Source organism: Zootoca vivipara, chromosome 2 (genome assembly GCF_965207765.1).
Source record: "Zootoca vivipara chromosome 2, rZooViv2.hap1.1, whole genome shotgun sequence".
Lineage (NCBI taxonomy): Eukaryota > Metazoa > Chordata > Lepidosauria > Squamata > Lacertidae > Zootoca > Zootoca vivipara.
This window is the reverse complement of record NC_142584.1, coordinates 82,075,429-82,096,543: the sequence shown is the minus strand read 5'-3', so window position 1 is coordinate 82,096,543 and position 21,115 is coordinate 82,075,429. Positions and strand designations below refer to the sequence as shown.

General features: G+C 45.2%; 1 long non-coding RNA gene across 2 annotated transcripts in view; it reads left to right on the top strand.

Moving 5' to 3' along the window:
• The window catches only part of LOC148686941 (uncharacterized), a 50,680-nt gene that overhangs the window by 11,206 nt on the left and 18,359 nt on the right, over positions 1 to 21,115 (top strand). The window contains exon 1 of one of the 2 annotated variants that reach the window (XR_015948591.1): positions 11,367 to 11,884. The exons of the other annotated variant lie outside the window; for it this stretch is intronic. This is a non-coding gene — a long non-coding RNA (uncharacterized LOC148686941). Of the gene's footprint in view, positions 1 to 11,366; positions 11,885 to 21,115 lie in introns of those variants that run through there. 2 annotated transcript variants of the gene reach the window in all.

Genomic DNA, 21,115 nt, shown 5'->3' with positions numbered 1-21,115 from the left:
TCTCTGTGTGTGTGTGTGCTCCCCACCACACACACATGCCATTGGGTTAAGCCTTGCCTGGAAAGGGAAGCCTTTACAACTTTGCAGAACAGTCTTTGCAGCAAAGGACCAAGCTTGTTGATCGGGTGAATGGCCAAGGAAAGGGAGTTATTTTATTTTGCTGTGACCAGAGGGCATAATCAAGATGCACACCCAGTGGTGGATCTACATTTTGGGGGTGCCCTGAATCTTGAACAGTCATGTGGACTCCTTTGCAACCATCAATGTGGTCTGGGTAACTGTGGTTCTCTTCTTCAGTGGGGTTGCACTATGACTGATCACCACACTTTTACAACATCTGTGCTGCTGACTCTCAAACTTTGGGGTTGTTGCAATACACACACACACACACACACACACATTTATCAATTTAAGTTGTGCAATTCAAATTGGGTCTACTAGACCCATTTATTAAAAAGGAATGTGGACTTAAGTCACTTCTTGAGAGCCAGTGTGGTGTAGTGGTTAAGAGCGGTAGACTCCTAATCTGGGGAACCGGGTTCGCGTCTCCGCTCCTCCACATGCAGCTGCTGGGTGACCTTGGGCTAGTCACATTTCTCTGAAGTCTCTCAGCCCCACTCACCTCACAGAGGGTTTGTTGTGGGGGAGGAAGGGAAAGGAGAATGTTAGCCGCTTTGAGACTCCTTCGGGTAGTGATAAAGCAGGATATCAAATCCAAACTACAGTACCCTTCTTCTTCTTCTTCTTCTTCTTCTTCTTCTTCTTCTTCTTCTTCTTCTTCTTCTTCTTCTTCTTCTTCTTCTTCTTCTTCTTCTTCTTCTTCTTCTTCTTCTTCTTCTTCTGTGCCCCCTCTGGAATTAAGGGCCTTGAAGCTTAAGCTTCATTAGTTTCATAGTAGATCCATCCCTGTGCACACCTGCATTGGAAGACATGCAGGAGAGTAACCCAGGAGTTTCTGTTTCCTTCCGAGAGAAGTACTGCAGCTTCAGGAACTGATTCCAGAGCCTTCCTTGTACACAGATCGTTTCTGTGTAATATATACCCAGATACATGCATCTATTAATTTTCACATTATCTTTTCATGTATCTTCATGAGTGTGGGTCTTCATAACACATTTGCCTTAAAATGAAAAACAGCTCTCATCCTATGAATACTTAAGCAAGATAGGAAGGTGACTGCGAGGAGGAAGAATCAATTGTGAGGGTGTTTGTTTCACTGCCTACCTTGAGAGCACAAACCCAACCCATGGAGGGCCTTCCAGATGTTGTTGGACAACAACTCCCTTCAGCCCCGTCCAGTATGGCCAATGGTTAAGGATGATGGGAGTTGTAGTCCAACAACATTAGGTGAGCCACAGGTCCCCTGCCAGTGGTGTAGGAAAAACGCATAGCCCTGGTGCTGCGGTCTCCTTGAAAACCATGTTCCTTCTTCGCTAGTTCAAGCAGTCTTCCAAAGGGACCCTGAATAGCTCAGTCAGTAGAACATGAGATTCTTAATCTCAGGGCCGCGGGTTCAAGCCCCACTTTGAGCAAAAGATCCCTGCATTGCAGGGGGTTGGACTAGATCAGGCACCCCCAACCTTCGGCCCTCCAGATGTTTTGGACTACAATTCCCATCAACCCTGACCACTGGTCCTGTTAGCTAGGGATCATGGGAGTTGTAGGCCAAAACATCTGGAGGGCCGCAGTTTGGGGATGCCTGGACTAGATGATCCTTGTGATCCCTTCCAACACAACAATTCTATGTTTCCCCCCCATTTCATCTACTTGCAAATGGCAGGCAGCCCATCAAGAGATTCAGAATGCTTGGGAATGCCTGTTTTTACCATAAAGGTTGCTTCATCCTGCTGCATGGCAAGCCTTAGAGGACAGGCAGCATCCCCATTTTCTTTGGGGCTTATCCTTCAATGTCTTGGCTATGGCATGTCTCCCAACTGTTGAAGAGAAACATGATTGCAAAGTTCAAAGGTCCTGAGTCCCTTTATAGAAATCTTAGTAATTAGCACCTTGCTGCAGGAAAAAAAAACAGAACACAATCTTCCAAATTAATTTGAATTAATATGCACCCCCCCCAAAAAAAACCTCTTTTTTAAAAGATGTGTTGGGCAGTTTCTGAGAATATTGTTTGCGCTTCCTAATAGCCAGAGCCTCGTTCCATAGCCAGTGAAATGAACAGAGGCAGGCACAGATAGTATTGCTTTGATGGCCAACTTTCAGGAAAAGGTGCTTTTATGACATGTGCTGCTATAGCACAATCTCTTTCTCACTCTGATTCTTACCCAATAATCTACTGTATACGGTTCTTAGAAGTCCATTCCCACCTCTTTGTGAGATTGTATTGCAATCTGCTGTTCTTAGCGCTGAGGGCCGGGAAGGAGAGGCGCTAGGTAGAAGGTGGTGGAGACATTCAATGAAAGGGGGAGGGGAGGCTTCCCTCGACAGTATCAAAGTTGCACATTTCACATGCAATGAGCAAATGCTGTTCAGCACACCAGAAAGCTCAAGAAATGCCATTTTGTTTGGAAAGGTTACCAGTTGCCTATTGAGTTGCCCTGATATTTAGATACCCAAAGTTTTGAGGTTATTAGCCCTCCCCCCGCCGCTTTTTATTTCTTTTCTTTTACAACAAATCATTTTGAGAAGGAGTGGTAAAACACACAAACACACTCTGATGCTTCCTGCATCTTTACCACTCCAATGTCACCCTTAGTAGTTTCATGTTTTAAAACGGTATCGCATTGGAAGCCACCCCCGCCAGCTTCGAACGCAGTGTGTGCCTTCCCTTGCCGCTGCTGGAAAAGCTGGGCAGCGACTTTTACTAAGGCTTATACGAGTTTGGCACATCTGTGCAGAAGTGTGTGCTGCAACTCATCAAGGTCTGCAACGGAATATTAGCTTCACCTAATATTTCTCTGACCTAGCGAGCATCATTTTAAGATCAAAGCCCTTTGGGAGACAGGGTTTTCCTCGACTTCCTCTCAGGATGCACTCTCGGAGCATAGCACAACTGTCTCCTGAGAGGAGGAGCCAGTTTCGTCTTCCCATCAGTGTGACTGGCCTGCTTTCTTTCTGGGGGTTTCATCAGGCGGTTGCATAGAGTTTCCTAGGGGAGGACAATTGTGGAGGGGATTCCAGGGGGGGGGGGCTGGTTTTGAGCAGAGTAAAATGGCCCGTGAATCCTTAAGGGCTGATTCAGGTCTAGAACACTTCTGTTCCAGGCTTACAGCACTCTGACTTGCCTCTTAGATTAGTTGATGCTGCTGGTGATGTGCAAATCCTCTTGTGAAACCAGCGTGAGCAAATCCATGAAGGTTGAGATTTTTAGAACTGCATTTAGAGATCATATCTGACTGGGTGCTGGATATTCTTGTCTCCAAACGGTAGAGGATGGGGGAAGCTGTGGCCCTCCAGGTCTCATTGGACTGAACTCCCTTTGACTCCCCCCCCCCATCCAGTATGGCTGGTGGTCAGGGGTTATGGGAGTTTATTTATTTATTTATAGCCCATTTCTGAAAAGGCAGCCCAGAGCAACTTACAACATTAAACCCTTAAAGCACAAGAGAACCAAGGAATAAACAGCAATAAAAAACCAGCAAAATTTCATTACAGCAAATTACCGGCAATGACTCATCCCAAGGCCTGGGTGAATAGGTGAGCTTTGAAAACACTTAATGGTCAGGGTCAGACCTTCTTTTACAAAGTAAGGAATTCCATAATGGGGCTGCATACCCAATTTCAGGGTGGTGCAACACAAACCAAGAAACCATCCCTGCCAGATCTCAAAGTACAGGCGTTTTGCCAGTATCTACGTCCCAAGCCGGTATGGGCTTTGTTGGTGAAGGCTGCTTTACCTAGCTGCAAAATGACTAGTCCAGGCATCCCCAAACTTCGGCCCTCCAGATGTTTTGGACTACAATTCCCATCTTGCCCGACCACTGGTCCTGTTAGCTAGGGATCATGGGAGTTGTAGGCCAAAATATCTCGAGGGCCGCAGTTTGGGGATGCCTGGGCTAGTCCCACAAGTCTTGCAATGCCTTGACAGCAGATCTGTCTTCAGGACACTTGATGCAAGGCCTCATCTCAGCTTGTCGCTTGTCATTGACTCTGTGTCTGCAGCCTAGCACAGTCAAACACATTCGATTCCTGAATATTGCTGGCGAAAGAGGAGAAAATCGGAGACATTTGACTCTAGACTTTTTTGTTTTGCACAATAGTGGCCGGAGCCAGTCTAATAACAACAGTGCATATAGTTGACGCGTGAAGAAAGGAGAGGGGGTTGATGTCTATTGGTCCTGCCTCTGACCTCCACACATCCACGCAAAAGTCAGAAAAGAACCCGAATGTCTACAACGTATATGAGTGTCGACTCAGTATGTTGCATGATGCAAAGTCCCTAAGCAGGCAGAGAGCGTCCACTTGTCTACACATTGTAGCGCATAGGCTCTGTTCCGACCTCCAAGTGACTGTGGTGGAGGTCAGGGTGCAGCGCAGCCAGGCAGTACTTCTCCCTGCATTCACTGTGCAAAAAGGGCATCCGTGAGCAGTGAAAAGTTGAATACCCTTTAAAAACTTGGAATACCCACGGCTACTCTTAATTCACTCCAGAGTTTACCAATCACGCTCCACCACAGAGGTCATTCCAGGGGTAACTCCTGTTTTATACTTGTAACCTCTTATCTATTACATATAATCTCCCAGATGATTTTTTTTTTAACTTGCGAAGTTCCAGATTCAGGGCAGTGGGCTGTACAGCAGGAAGCTTTTTCCTGGGCATGCAAATTATTAGTGACGTGGCATTTCCTCGCTTTGCCTGGATCCAGATGGCCATGTGTGATACAGTGGCTGCTTATAAATTCATCACAGGGTGGCATGGACAGTCATGTGCTGCTGCTGCATCCTGCTCCATAGCGAGGCAAACAGATGTCACGTCCTCCATATTTCCATACAGTTGCACAGTGTTGGCTTTGAGTTATTGGTGGGCCCCTGGGCACGGTGCCCTCTGCGGTACCCCCTCCCTGAGTGAGCTCCCCACTTCCCCCCTCGCTTTCTACTAGGCTGTGTAACCTACATCCTGGGGCCAAGAGCATCCTGGCGTGGTGCAGCCCTCACCACACTGGCATAGATGCAGCTTACCTGTATGGGACTGCAGTGGGGCAGGATGGGGTAAGGTTAGGGCCGGGAGGATGCACTGGCAGGGGTACAGATTTGCTGCAACCATGCACCTGCCAAACCCTGACCTTGCTGCATTCTAGCCACATCCAGGTAAAGGGCAGTGATAACAGGTGTTGAGACGACAGCTGTCCCCCACCACACTGGCCGCTCCTGCCTGGGTCCCATTTTCCACTGAACAAAACTATATACCTGTCTCTCCCACTATCTTCCTTCAGTAAGTCTGCTGCTGGTGCCTTTTTCATCCCCTCCCATATTACGAGCCTGCTCTGGTCTGCTGCCATTTTTTTGATCTGCATCGGCTGTTAGGATTAGGTGGGAATTTTATCACGGTGCTTTAAAAATCTTATTTTTAGAATTGTTTTTATATGCTTGGTTTTAGAGGATCAGGGAGAGCGTGAATATATACAAATTAACAGCTGTCCAGTACAAAAGCTGGTATGGATCAGCCCCAAATGCTAACTGGGATTGTTACAGAATGCCTCCTTCTTAGTACTCTGAGCAAGTGTACTCTAGGACGTTAGTGTCTCTCCACTGTGTGACCTAAAATATATGACTTTGCTTAATATCATTACTTTACAGAAATAGGTTATCATATTGAGATCATTTGAGAATTGGACCTGTGCCTTTGGCTCTGGAACATGTAAGGACATGGGAATGGATGATGGCATGATGACAGTAGACCTATTCAGGTAGAACCAAGTGAGCAAAGGGACATGAGCAATGCACAGGGCTCGCCATGCCCCTTCGTAAGGACATATAGCGAGAGATAGACATTGTGAGACGCTGCAGAGGATGGTGTCCTCCAGCTGATGTGGGAGTACTAGGAATTGAGCTTGGAACTTTCTGCATGCAAAGCGGATGCGTAACCACTGAGCTATGACCTTTCATGTGATTTGCAAGGGGCTGAGGTGGATGAAAGAGTGCTGGGATGGGGCTGGTGGGTATGGTCTTACTTCCCCTTCCTTGGGCTCCTTTGGAAGGACAGGCTCTAAGTTTAATTATTATTACTTTTACTAATAATACTGTACACATGTGGACAGCTAGCAAGTAAGTAGCAGTCAAGTGCAGTGCAATCAAAGGTGAAGCAGGCCTAGGGTCGTATTTGAAAACATGTGAAAATCAGATGATTAAATAACTCACCTGTCAGATTCTTTTCCCCTAACCCAGTCACCCCCAAACTGCGGCCCTCCAGATGTTTTGGCCTACAACTCCCATGATCCCTAGCTAACAGGACCAGTGGTCAGGGAAGATGGGGGTTGTAGTCCAAAACATCTGGAGGGCCAAAGTTTGGGGATGCCTGCCCTAACCTGAGCTAGGTAACATGGTGCCCTCCAGATACCATTGGCCATTCTGGCTGTATATGACGGAAGTTGGAGTACATGAGGAGTGGATACAAGGGAGTGGAGGGAGGCACCAGCGGGGGAAGAAGACTCAGAGCCAGAGGAGTGGTGGTGGGACGATGATGAGTGGTCAGAGGGAGCAGACTGGGAGGAGGAGGTGTCAGAAGCAGAAGGGGTAACAGGATTTAGTGAGCAGGAAGAGGCTGTGTCAGAGAGCAGTGCAGACTCCAAGGCTGAAGCAGAGGCTGAAGCGGATGGCAACCAAGAGGCAGAGTTGAGACAGGCTGCTGAAGAATCCAGGGAGTCTCCCCTTCCTGTTTGTGACTGCTAGGGAAAGACCCTGGAGAGGAGGAGCCTTAGAGAGCAGTGGGAAGATGAGGGCTTTCAGTCCTCTCAACTGCCTTCTTGGGGCAAGACCTACTGGGAAGAGTTGCTGGAATCACTAGGGCTGCACTGTTTTGGCTTCTTTAAGAGTTAACTTCACTGACAGCATGCTTTTTATTGACGACCTTTGCTTGACTCCAGCTTCTGGCAGGTGGGCACCATATTGGCTATCCCTACCCTAACTCTAAAACAAGGCAGCGCTGTTTAGGGAAGTTTTTAACGTTTGAAGTTTTATTCTGTTTGTAGTCCTCTGTTGGGACTACAAGATGGGTGAGGTATAAATAATAAAATTGTTCTTCTTCTTCTTGTTGTTGTTAATTAGCCAAAATATTTAGGATTGGAACATTGCCTTATGCAAGGGACCTTGGGACCCTCTGGTCCTCCAAAGAGTCATGTCACAACATGCACGGTGAGATTTCGCATAGCAGTTATCCATTCATCCCCCCCCCCCCCGGCTTGGCACTTGATTTAGTTTATTGTGCAGCACTCACCTAAAAACTAAATCTCGGTGAATTTTCCTCAGTGTTATTGCAGAAGTTATCGAGAGTGATAGATGCCTGAATGTGAACACAGGCTAGCCTAGATAAAGCATATCAAGCTCAGAAGATTCCGTTTCACCCAGACACTGATCAGAGGCTGTAGCTGAAATAAGGGACCTGGCCACTTAACTGCTGCCTCACCCCACAGAGGCCAATATATTAAGAGAGAGAAAAGGGTGGGCAGAGGAATTGTTGTGATATGCAAACATGATCTGTCTCTAAAATATTGGTCTGTTCCACAGCAGCTAGGATTTGGTCTCCCTGTCAATGGATTAGATGCAAGGGATCTAAAACAAAATACGCCTACAAAAGAAAAATGAAAAGCTAGCCTTTTCTTTCCCAAATGCAGGCTGAGCAACCCAGCAAGTTCTTTTTTCAGGTTAATCTACACTTTTACAACCTGATAACAGGCCGGAGCTTTCTTCTAACCACCCTTGATTGAATTTGGAAGGTTTCTTCCCAAGAGGAGAACCTGTTCGGCTTTTATTTCTGTAAACATGATTTAGTGCACACCCCGCACACTTACTTCCAGTTTTGTTTTGTTCTGAATTTTGGAATTGTGTGTGTGTTGGTGTTTTTATTTATTATAAAGCTTGGGGTTTTTTATATAAAAATAAAAATCAATTTCAACAGCTGGAATTAATTTTCCTGTTCCTGAGTCTTCACTCGGGCCTGTCACAGAGCGGGAGGCTTTCTATTAGCATAAACATAACTGAAAGCTCTGGTATTTGCATTAATGTACTTTTAACAAGTTGACAGGCTTCTGGCACATATTCCTGAGATCTGAGAAGCAAGGGGTGGCGAGGGGGGAAGGCTCCATTATACCTTACACTGGCTGGATTGTACGAAGCTGTCAGGTAAAAGAACCCAAAACCCTCAGGTTTCTTTCCCCACTACAGAAAATGTGGGGCAAAGTATCCACTCCTAAGCAGGTGCACAAATCTCTCTCTCTCTCTCTCTCTCTGTGTGTGTGTGTGCTTGCTCACTAAAACTCCTTGCCGCAAAGCTCCTCCCCACCTGAGGAGTACTGAGGAGTACAACTGAGATCTTGGATGAAGGGTGGTATACAAAGTTAAATGAATGAATGAATGAATGAATGAAGACTTGCACATTAGGCTTGCTGGAGGCACTCCTAATACAAAGTCTCTCCTTTTGTTTGCTGGTTAAAGTTTGTGTGTGTGTGTGTGTGTGTGTGTGTGTGTGTGTGTGTGTGTGTGTCCCTTGCAGACCACATCGCCTGGAGACAGGCAGTCAAGTCCATAGCAGCGACCAGAGCAGGAATGTCTGCTGGGGGGAGCACAGAGAGAAGAAACGCCATGGTGCATCTGCAGCGACAGAACTGGGCGCCTTCATCTGCCCCAGCTGCAACAAAACATGTCTCTCCCGCGTCAGCCTCTACAGCCACAACAGGCGCTGCAACCTTCCAACTGCTAGACCTTACCCACAAAGGCACACTCCTCCATTGTCTCCTGAGGCAGACTGTGGCAGACTATCTATCTATCTATCTATCTATCTATCTATCTATCTATCTATCTATCCAGAGAGAGGGGTGTAACTCGAGCCCCAATAGATTTCAGAAGATATTGGAAAATATGGGGTTATTTAAAAGTTGAGCAGCATTGAATACTGGTGGTGCTATTCAGGGCAACTTTCCAGCAGCCACAGGTCAGTGGTGGGCGGGGGGAGGGCAGCAATCTTTCATCCAGAGAAGCAGGAGGCATTATCAGAGTTCAGGGACACATTCTAGCCAGGCAAAAAGGAAGGTGCAAAGCAAGGGAAGTGAGGAATGTGGCCCAGGAGAAGAGTCCCAAGGATCAGAAAGAGAAGCTTGGAGGACCACATTTGGGAGGTGTGGGCAAGGCAGAATATTGTTTTGCTTTAGTAGCTTCCATAGTTCCAGCCTCATAGCTCATTTCCACAAATGCAAAGATGGTAACACCTCAGGAAATGTTCCATTTCATGTTTCCAGTCCTTCTTTGCAACTTGACCTGTGCATCTCACATGGGTGTATATGTTAGCCGGGGCTATGGTGCCTCTTTTACCTTCCACCTTCACCTTTCCCCATGCACTGCGAATCCAATCTGCAGGAACTGAGGCCCCCTCAAGCCCTGGAATTCTGTCCAAGTACCTGAACTGTAACATGAGGCGTCCATCCTGTTGCAGCCCTGGGATCGCTGCAGTCCTGGCTCACAAATAAGGCCTGCCCATGTGTAGGCAAACACCAACAGCTGGGCTAGATAACATGCAGATTATAAAGTTACTCTGTGATGGCCCTAAGCCAATGGAAAGAAGGCCTTAAGCTATCAGACATGAGGTTGAAGTTGGGCTTGGCAGGAATACCCGAGATCCTCCAAGTTATTTTCATAAGGTTTGTATATGTCCCCTTTTGAACAGCTTATTTGTTGAGCGCCCAACCCAAGCATATACACAGAGTATTTTCACATTAATGCCAAGAAAAATGAAGCCTAGAAAGTGCCCTTTTAATTCTGTGGAGTATAAGCAGTAACAAGGCCTTCTGCACACCCAGATCCATTGCAATATTTGCTAATATTTTTACTGTTGTATAAATACTTGTGCAGATTCTCCCACTGCCCTGAGAAGTCTCCAATATATATTAGACAAGGAAACACCTTATTCATTTGTTACTGTTGTGAGCTTGAAGAGAGGTACTAGTGTGTGTGAAAATGAAGAGAGCCATATTTAGGAATAAAAATTAATAATGATGAAACCTGATAAAGGCTATTTCTTACATTAATTTAGGATCAGATGGGAAAATAGTCTTACTCCCCGTGTAACAGGGCTTTATCAATAAGCACCAGCCTGTGATGAAAAGTAGAGGCAAAAGCAACCATCAGTGGGAGAGAACACAGGAAATGAAATGTGAAATTTCGCTGAGTAAAGTATTGATGATGCGTGAGGAGGAGGTAGCAGCAAGTCTGTACTTCTTGACGAGACTGAAGGGATTTAAAAAATAAACAAAACAAAACAAAACAAAACAAACAAACAAACAAACAATGAGTTGATCCAGGATTGGGCAATCCAAGAATGGTGAAAACCCCATAAGAGTGAAATTGGAAGACAACAAAAGCCACATTCATAGACATGGAGGGGGAACAATGGGTTCTTGATCGGTTAGGGGTAGGACCTTTTCCAGACTGAGCACCACCTTCTCTTCTAGGCAACATGTCCATGGTGGGCTAGGCAAGAAGCAAAAGTGAGGGGAGCAACAAATGTTCAATTTTTGGACAGCAGACTTATTTATGCACACTCGTCTCTTTCCTGCATCCAAGCAAGGAAGAAGCATTGACAGAGCTCAAGGGCACATTCAAACCAGGGAAACGCAATTAAAATGGGGCCAGTGAGAAGTGGGGCCTGGGGAGAGCTTTGAGGCCCAGAGAGAGAAGCCTAAAGGGCCACATTCAGCCACCAGGGCTGAGGTTCTCCACCCCTGCTCTAGATTAAGAGCTGCATACAGTAGGCATAAGAGGAAGGTGAAAGCGAAGCTATTGAAAAATACACAGTTCTAGAGTGTTGTGAAGTGTAAGGTAGTACGAGAGGTCAAAAAGGTGGTAAGAACGCACAGAGAGAAAAACTTACACCAAAAGACAGTTCACTTATTGGCATTCATCTGTCTCGAGAAACTATCGAGTTTATAAAGGGATTGTTACAAATAAAATAAAGCAGATGGATTTGTGCATTCCCTCAAAATGGATGGATTTGAGGAGACCCACAGCCATGCCTACGTAAGAAGGGGCTTTTTGAGCCGTTTATGTTGATTGGTTGAACATATCTAACTGCTGTGTTTTAAGTAATGTTGAAAAAGATATTATCTCGAAATATGATTGCAGGGGAGGAGGTGCAGAATACAGCCTTTTGCTTCACAGCTTGTTTTCCTTTGCTTTCAGAAGCTCCCAAATTTGCCTGCTCACTTGTTCACAAGTGACGCAGACCCAAAATAAAAATCAACAGGTTGTATCCAATACTAGTCCTATACAAAGTAGGCCCAATGAAGTTAACAGACGTATCTGACTTAAGCTTCATTAATTTCAGTGGGTCTGTTCTGAGAAGAGCTTTGCTTAAGGAGAAAAGGGTTAATTATAAGATTTTTTTTTCTTTTGTAGTGCAAGCTGCAAATTCAATTGGGTGGAGCCGGCCACTGATGTCATAAAGCCAGTGGCAAGAATGTTCTAGAAGTGTGCCGGCTGGCTTAGCCTGCAAACATCAGAACTTGATAAGCTCTCTGCCCTCTTATCTCAAGGAAGCTTCTCAGTTCCCATTTACCTGCTTCCACAAACGGCAAGAACCAAGGGAACCCTCCACCCCCAAACCAGAAATAGGCAGGTGAAGAAAACCGACAAGAAACGGGGAAGAGCCTTGAGTCCCAAAGTGATGAAGCAACAGTTTTTCTAATCGAACAAACTTGAGGCCTTCATCCTGCAAACCCCAAGTGTAAGTGCTCCCCATTATCAACCTCAATCTGGACATGGGCATGGGGGTGGGTAGAGTTGGAGGGGAAAGGGGGTGTTGTTGCTGCAGAAACGGGGAGAAAACGATGCAGGGGAAAGGAAAGGGCCTCCGGTTTAGAGATAGTGTCTTCTGGTGCCGTGCTGATTCATGAGCTTTAATCAGATCTCAGTTTTCTTTCCCCACCCGTATCTTCTGTGGGTGTCTGTTGCTGTTTTTTAAGAATTTATCTTTCATATCTGAGCTGGGTTTCCCCACCTTGTTGCTCTGCTGTATTGGAAGGGGGGTGGTGGAATACATATTTAAAAGCAAAGTACTCTCCTATGAAACCAGTCTTTGCTCTCCTTTCAGTGATAAATTTCAATCTGTGCAAAATTCTCCCAACCCCAAATTAAAGCCGCCGCCCCCGATCCTTCTCATGCCACACAGCTCTGGTGTTGTTACGAAGGGCCAACAACATTCATGGTTGAAAATACTGTGTATCATGAAGATAACTCTCCTCAGCAGGCCAACCATTGAGTTCACTACTTGATGCCTCTTTTCTGGTTCTCAGCTGGCATAGCCTCCAACATTTCTCCCGATGAAAACAGTGCCATCTTAAGGAAAAGCAGGACATTCCGGGATCAAATCTGAACCCAAGACGTAAATTTCTGTAAATTCGGGGCTGTCCTTCGAAAATAGGGACACTTGGAGGGTCTGAGCTGGTGGCTTGCCACATAAAGCTATCTGGTCTTGAAATGCCCACTTGGGCAAGTTTTGTTCAAGAGGCAAATATATGAGCAACTCACAAAGGCCAGACACTTGCCCTATATGCTCCTGCAGTCTCATCTGATCCGAATAAAACTCATATGGACATGTGTTGGTAGGAGTTTTGTGACCCATAGCAGCCTGTGTCGACTGCCAAGCATTCCAAGTGGAAAATGGGCTCCAGTATTAAGAGTTTATTTGCTGGCTGTGGGCCCCTCTCTCTGATTCTTGTCCTACAGGCACTTTTAACAATGCAGAGGAGCTGCTTGATCATTGGGAAGTTTGTGTGCTGAAGGTGCTGAGCTGTGCACAGCTCCTTTGGCTAAGCTTCTGTGTAAACATCATCTGTTGTTAATTCAGTCCAGAATTTTTGCAAACAAAATTTTCGTTTCTCCTTCCCTCTCAACACAACCTCCCCTCCACCCACAAACCTGCCTTCTTCTTTTTTTTTTGTCTTCTCTCTCAATTATTATTTACATTCTTAGAAGGAAAGATTTTCATATGCAAATGACAAGAGCTATTTGAACAAGGTGCAAAGATTCCCTTTATGGTATAATATTATATATTCTGGCAGCATATATTGGAGGAGCTCCACAATGCTGGATGTGGACGTAAGAGATGAGGTCCATGCCAATAGGTGCTTCAGCAAAGAAGCAAAGTGGAAGATGAGAGAGAAGGTCCTGAGGAGTAGGACTCTTAATAATAAAGAAAAAATAAATAAATAAAACTTCCAAGATTTAGGAAATAATAAGCAGAATGACCGTGAGATCACATTGCCGTGTCCATCTTCTCTTCTAGAAGGGCTTTAACATCCCTTATCAAGATATGTCAGAATTTGGACTGAAGGTTCTCCAGGGTAGGATAGAACTTATTTCTAATCAGTGCACAGCGCATAACTATGGTACCCTCTAATTAGTAAAGCACTTATCTCCTTAAGCCAAATGAAATACAGCAAGCACCAGCTCTATTGGGGTTATACCATTGTGCTGCATTCCGTTATGTGTGTGAATCAGGCCAGAGTGACCTGTTGCCATGAGGAGGGTTTCTGCTTATTTTTGCACTAGAGATCTGCTGGTGCAGGCTTCAAGGTACAGAACAGGTTATAGCTTTTCAGTGACAGACTGCTCCCCAAGAAACTTGAGTGGCAGAACATTCGGGGCGGTCTGAAGAATGTAGCTCTTCACACAACCCAATACTAATGTGTGGAGTTCACGGCCACAAGGTGTGGTGATGGTCACCACACCTTGTGGCCGTGATGGACTAGATGGTTAGGGAAATTTGCAGAAGATAGGTCTGGCGGTGGCCATGACGGCTATATGGAATCTCCATGAACAGAGGCAGCATGATACTGAATTCCCATTGCAGGTGGGAAGGTGGGGAGCAACAGTGAAGGACAGCTATTTATTACCTTCATGCTCTGCTCAAAGACTTCCTGGTAGTATCCTTACTATGGGAAGTCGGATGCTGGGCTTGATGGACATTTGACCTGGCAAAGTTGTTCCTATTTTCTTATCCACATTAAGGCAACAGAAGCATTAGGATGGGAGGCAGCCAACCAACCTGTTGCTGAGTTCCAAGTCCCATAATACCAGGCTGGGGTTGATAGGAGCTGGAGCCTAACAGGTTAGCCACCCATGATTTAGGAGGTGGGACTTTCATGAGGCATTGATCTGCAATGGATGATACTCAGTGTCTGCTTGAAGGAGTGTTGTATCCTTGCTTTGTAGAACTGGCTGCACACCTAAGGTCGGAAGCGTCTCGGCACACCAAAGGTCCAGTGTCGCACATGAGCCTTCATGAGGGATCTTGCTTCAGCTCGCTAAACCTTTCACCAGTCAGAATGCTCCCCCCCCCCAATGCACAGTTAGGTGGCATTGGCATAAATAGGAGGAGTTGGGCACAAAAGCAGTTTAAGCCTAATTGCGTGGATAGACAATTCAGGATAGACAATTATGTTTCATTCTGGATTGTTTTATTTGGTGTTTTAATGTGTTCCTAAACACTTTTGGATTTTTTTCTTAAAAATATAAAGCAGTATAGAAATGAAATGAATGATAAAAAATAAAATAAAATAAAAAGTTGATTATGATATATAGACGGAGTCATATAGAATGGGGATTGGCCCAGAGAGCACTAGCTGATTTGTTCATTGCATTGAAACCAGAAGTCAAGAGTGATCCAAAAATTCAGCAAATGTTCCAGAACCTGTTACTTGTTCCAGTTGTTGCAAAGTAATTTTTTCCAAGGCTGGTGGTGCACTTTCCCAGAGGTACAAAACAATACCATTGGGCAAATGACATTGTGCCCAAATAGCTCAGGAAGTGGCCGGTTTGAGCTGCGTACTCGGAAAAATGATGCAGAGGGGGGCCTCAGAAATAATTATTTGGCGCTAATCAGTATGACAGGCCTGGGTTTTTTTTTTAACATCATATGGAAGATAAGTCTCTGATGCCTGATTCTGTTCAGTTCTCTTCGAGGCTGTGATAAGAAGGTGGTTGTTTTGTCAGGGTTACTCACTCTCTTCTGAGCAGTTTACTCAGCCCTGCGCTCGTTTAGATAAGACAAACATCTAAACGCCATTTCCGGAGATCCACGCCATGCTTTGCACTCAGGCAATGCTTAAACCTTGTGGTTGGTTACCAGAGACTGAAGCCAGTGATCTTGAAAACAGTCTTTCAAAGGCTCTGCCATAACCCTTTCTGAATCTGTATAAAAATCCTCCCTTCCAGAGAATCCCACCACCTCCGGTTCAGAGGAGCAGAAACAATGAGTGCCTGCTTTAATGTCCCTTGCATTACTGGTTCCCTGCCTCAGACACTTACACAGACTTTGTTCGGGGCAATGAGGGGGTCTAGCAAAATACTGTGCGTCATGCGGGAATCTTCCTCTTATTCTGTTTTAGCCAGATCAGTGTGGGACCTAAGAACATGAGTTTGTGACATTGCTGATACGGATACCGTAAAAAAACATCTAAAAATAGTTTAAAGAACAGTGCAAATTAAGCATCTAAGGCAGAGAGAGAGAGAGCTTTTCATCCAGCCGGAAAATCCACTTTAATTGCCTAAGCCTAAAGTTCTGGTATGCGCTTGAATCCTTCCTGGAAAATAGCGACTGTCTGGGGGCACCCTAAGGCTAAGGAGGAGGAAGCTGGCAGGCAGTGCCACCCTCTGGACTGGTTGTAAGATAGAGGGCAGGCAGGTGGGGCAGGTGGCTGATGTGGGCAGGCTGAGACTCCAATGGTGTAGCCTCCACTAAGTTCCACCATGACAGGGAGCGTTAGCATTTGCCTAGGTGCTGAAGAAGAAGGAATCTCTCTCTCGTCAAAGTCAGGTTGACCTAGCTGCTGCATTGCAGCCACTCTCGCACAGAGCATCCATCCACTGCCTCCGTCTCACATGAGGGAGCTGCAGTCAAATATTAAAAAAGCAGCAGGAGCATTAAATTATTTGCCAGCAGAACACTGTCATCCCTCCCATAAAACTATTTTGACCTGTAGTTTTCTGTGGAGTCTATTGCTCTTAAATGTGCAATGAGAAAGGAAATTAAAAATTAATCTTTATTTCCATCTCAGGAGAAAAACCTTAATTCTCTGCATTGAAATTATACTCATAGTCCAGGACAATAAATTATAGTTTTAATTGCAGCTAGTCACGGCCAATCAAACTGGCAACCCCCCTCCCTGCCTGCCTTCTCTTTCTAGATTTAACTCCTCTATCCTAAAAAAATTCATGTAGTGATGGAGAGAGAGAAATTATGTATAAAAAAACTAAGAAACCAGGACACCTGGCTTCAACAGTAACCTTTTTTTTTAATCCTCTTCCCCTCCTTGTCTCCCACCCCACCCCCAGGAAATTAGTCTGAGAGCTACAGGCCACAAGTTGCTCACAGTTTATTCAGTGTTGCATGCAAATATAACATATAGGTACTATGAAAGCACGGTTTAGTGGGATGTTCTGAACTCTGCTCTCAGAGAGTGTATATTGGGAGGTATAAACAAGTCCTTCTTCTGCAGCTTTCCAGCAGATAAGTGCCATAACCTCAGTGCAAATGTACCGCTTATCCATACATGGTTGATATAAACCATCATTTTTCAATCCACTTTAAACTATAGTTTCATACTTGTAACAAATACTTAACCATGGTTTCCATAGCTAGATTAACCATGGTTAATGAAAACATTATAGCTGCATAAGATCTTAGCATGGCCATTTAGATTGGTGTCAAATCTTGGATTCAGTTTTTGCTTTTTATGATAGTGGTTGATGTTGTCTCTTCTAGGCTTTGATGATTCTGGCATTTTGTGTGTGTTCCCCATCTTTACAGGCTCTTGCATATGCATAGCTCACAGCAGATCCAGGGAAAGTCTCTTGTGTATTTTGTCCCACATATTATGGAGTTTTCCTCTCCTTACTCCCCACTCCAACCCTCTCTTTCCCCCCATATCAATCATTCCCCACCTTGAAAGCTTCCTTGGTTAACTGCTTATTTCAAAATCATTATTAATGAATTTGCTCAGGGATTTTGGAATTTAATTAGCCTCTTTTGAACCGCTCTCTTACCGTGTTTGACTAGAGAAACAGAAAATCCCTCCATGACTTGTTTGCTTTCCTCCTCCTTTTTATTCTCCGTCTAGAAGTGCAAAAATATAACCAGGGAGGGTGGGCTGTGGTGTGTGTGTGTGTGTGTGTGTGTGTGTGTGTGTGTTATTGGTTGCTTGGAGCACTTGGTTCAGTTTGGTGTTGCTTTTCAGGATATAAATTGGAAGGATCCCTGGAAGCAAGCTACTTGCTTTCTGAGATGAAGAGGCAAGATAACATTGCTTTTGGTAGAAGGCACAGAAACCTCATTTTGCACAGCTATATAGAATTTGTCAAGCTGATGACATGTTGGGACAGCCCCATGGTTATTATGGCAGCCATGAAGTCCCAAGCCATCCCAGAGCTAACCACTTTGGCTGCATTAGCTGAGCAAGAGGGATACTGCGGCTGCAGTCCAAGCCTGTGCATTCTCTTACGGTAGTTGTTCCTCTTCCCACCCCACCCTACCCTCTTCGATTCCCCTTGGCAAAGGTATCTGTCAGGAAGAGTCTCTTGCAAAGACAATGGGCACCCTTGAAAAACAATGCACACCCTTCAGGTAGATTACCAGTGATTGCTCTTTTCAGGTGTGTTGCCTTTACTTTAGCTTGGTGCGTAAGGAAATTGGGTAAATGCAGGTTCTCGAGTTCTGGTGGATTTATGTTCTATATCTTTGGTAGGGTACTTCCAGACAGGTGCATATTGTGGGATCAGTGCTGCTCATCCACAAAAGCTTTCCATTTATTTATTGCATTTATATTTGACCTTTTCTCCAAGGAGCTGAAGGTGGTGTATATGATTCTCCCTCTCCTCACTTAAACCCCACAACAACCCTATGAAGTAGGTTAGGCTGAGAGACAGTGGCTGGCCCAAGGCCATAAGAAGAGCCTGCTGGATCAGACCAATGACCCATTCAGTCCAGCATCCTGGACTCACACAGAGGTCAACCAGATGAGCTTCATGGCTGAGTGGGGATTTGAACCCTGGTTTCCCTGGTTGGTCCAAGCCGAACACTGACCACTACATAACACTGGCTCTCAGCATCCACACATCATCACTGGCATTTATCCTTTCCATGGAAAATCTAGTAAGTTAGAAAAAAAAAACAACACACCCAAATCTCTTGCTATGGATCCATTCCTGTAGCCCTCTTACATAGCTGCCAAGTTATCCCTTTTTAAAGGGATTTTCCCTTATGCTGAATAGGCTTCCTCACGAGAAAAGGGAAAACTTGGCAGCTATGCTCTTAGTTAAAGTTTTTTTGTATGCTGCATTTTAGCCATTTGGGCTCTGCCCCCAAAACAGCCTGCATACAGTTCAAATACAGTATAGGCAAAGCAAAATGAAAATCAGAGTTACAGCAATCAGAATTCAATAAATTGCAACACAGGTGTCTGCTACAGGTGCTGCTTGCAATAAAACAAGAGTTAGTCCATAAGTAGCAGAAGCGATGAAAAGTCCTCATTGCTTAAAACCCTTGCTGTGGTTAGTGATTGTTGTTGTTTAGTCGTTCGTCTAAACATAGTCTAAACGTGACCCCATGGACCATAGCACGCCGGGCACTCCTGTCTTCCACTGCCTCCCGCAGTTTGGTCAAACTCATGTTCGTAGCTTGGTTAGTGATACCTACCACTTTAAATAGCCTTACATCTTTCCCTACAAACTTCTGATATTACTCTAAGCCTTACAACAAAGGGAACAGTAAGAAAGACTAGTTGTTGTTGTTTAGTCGTTTAGTCGTGTCCGACTCTTCGTGACCCCATGGACCAGAGCACGCCAGGCACTCCTGTCTTGCACTGCCTCCCGCAGTTTGGTCAAACTCATGTTCGTAGCTTCGAGAACACTGTCCAACCATCTTGTCCTCTGTCGTCCCCTTCTCCTAGTGCCCTCAATCTTTCCCAACATCAGGGTCTTTTCCAAGGATTCTTCTCTTCTCATGAGGTGGCCAAAGTATTGGAGCCTCAGCTTCACGATCTGTCCTTCCAGGGAGCACTCAGGGCTGATTTCCTTAAGAATGGATAGGTTTGATCTTCTTGCAGTCCATGGGACTCTCAAGAGTCTCCTCCAGCACCATAATTCAAAAGCATCAATTCTTCGGCGATCAGCCTTCTTTATGGTCCAACTCTCACTTCCATACATCACTACTGGGAAAACCATAGCTTTAACTATACGGACCTTTGTCGGCAAGGTGATGTCTCTGCTTTTTAAGATGCTGTCTAGGTTTGTCATTGCTTTTCTCCCAAGAAGCAGGCGTCTTTTAATTTCGTGACTGCTGTCACCATCTGCAGTGATCAAGGAGCCCAAGAAAGTAAAATCTCTCACTGCCTCCATTTCTTCCCCTTCTATTTGCCAGGAGGTGATGGGACCAGTGGCCATGATCTTGGTTTTTTTGATGTTGAGCTTCAGACCATATTTTGCGCTCTCCTCTTTCACCCTCATTAAAAGGTTCTTTAATTCCTCCTCGCTTTCTGCCATCAAGGTTGTGTCATCTGCATATCTGAGGTTGTTGATATTTCTTCCAGCAATCTTAATTCCGGCTTGGGATTCATCTAGTCCAGCCTTTCGCATGATGAATTCTGCATATAAGTTAAATAAGCAGGGAGACAATATACAACCTTGTCGTACTCCTTTCCCAATTTTGAACCAATCAGTTGTTCCATATCCAGTTCTAACTGTAGCTTCTTGTCCCACATAGAGATTTCTCAGGAGACAGATGAGGTGATCAGGCACTCCCATTTCTTTAAGAACTTGCCATAGTTTGCTGTGGTCGACACAGTCAAAGGCTTTTGCATAGTCAATGAAGCAGAAGTAGACGTTTTTCTGGAACTCTCTAGCTTTCTCCATAATCCAGCGCATGTTTGCTATTTGGTCTCTGGTTCCTCTGCCCTTTCGAAATCCAGCTTGCACTTCTGGGAGTTCTCGGTCCACATACTGCCTAAGCCTGCCTTGTAGAATTTTAAGCATAACCTTGCTAGCGTGTGAAATGAGCGCAATTGTGCGGTAGTTGCAGCATTCTTTGGCACTGCCCTTCTTTGGAATTGGGATGTAGACTGATCTTCTCCAATCCTCTGGCCAATCCTTAACAGTATACAGATGCTTGTATACTAAGACTGATGGCCTTTTAAGACTACCTTCTTGGATCTCAGTGACTCAGGCTAGAGCCACTCATGGTGCAGAGGAGGGAGAAAAACTGTACTTACATGACACTCTGAGTTAGGGACAATTTCTTCCCAACCCCATATATGGCAGCAACACAAATATGATAACAAAATTAACTCACTGAGACTGTCAAGGGGAATTTTTCTTTTCTCTCTGGCCCGAGTCCACCCAAATCTGGTGCTTCGGCCCCAGCTGTAGGGCTGATACTCTACTTCCCAATCAGAAAAATTGGCAGAAGAAGCTTGTCTTTCCCCAAGAGGGGCAATGAGGTGGATTTCACACTTAAGTGCTTCCAGGTATTTGGGTGTCAAGAGCTGTACAACCAGGAGCACACACTGTTAATTGTTCCGCCTCATTTTGCTAAGTGGCCATGTGCCAGAGCGCCTGTGTGTCCCTGGTGAGTGCTTTAAATGGCACAGTGTTTACTTGGAGATTTGCCTAGGACATGCAGATTGCTTCGGCATTTTATGTCCCCATCTCTGCGGCTGCAAATTTCAGCTTCAGGTTAGGTGCTGTGCCTTCTTTGAACTGAAGCAGATGGACACCCTTTCTCACTCCAGCCCATTCCTCAACAGACACTGAAGAGCCAGAGACAACGTGCTTGTGTGGCTGCCATTACTGTTGTCCAATTTACTTTATTGGATTATCTTTCCTACGGACGTTTATGAGTCACTGATGTTTTCCCCTGCCTCTATAACTGCAAGGAAGACTGGCCAAGGGAAAGAAGAAAGCA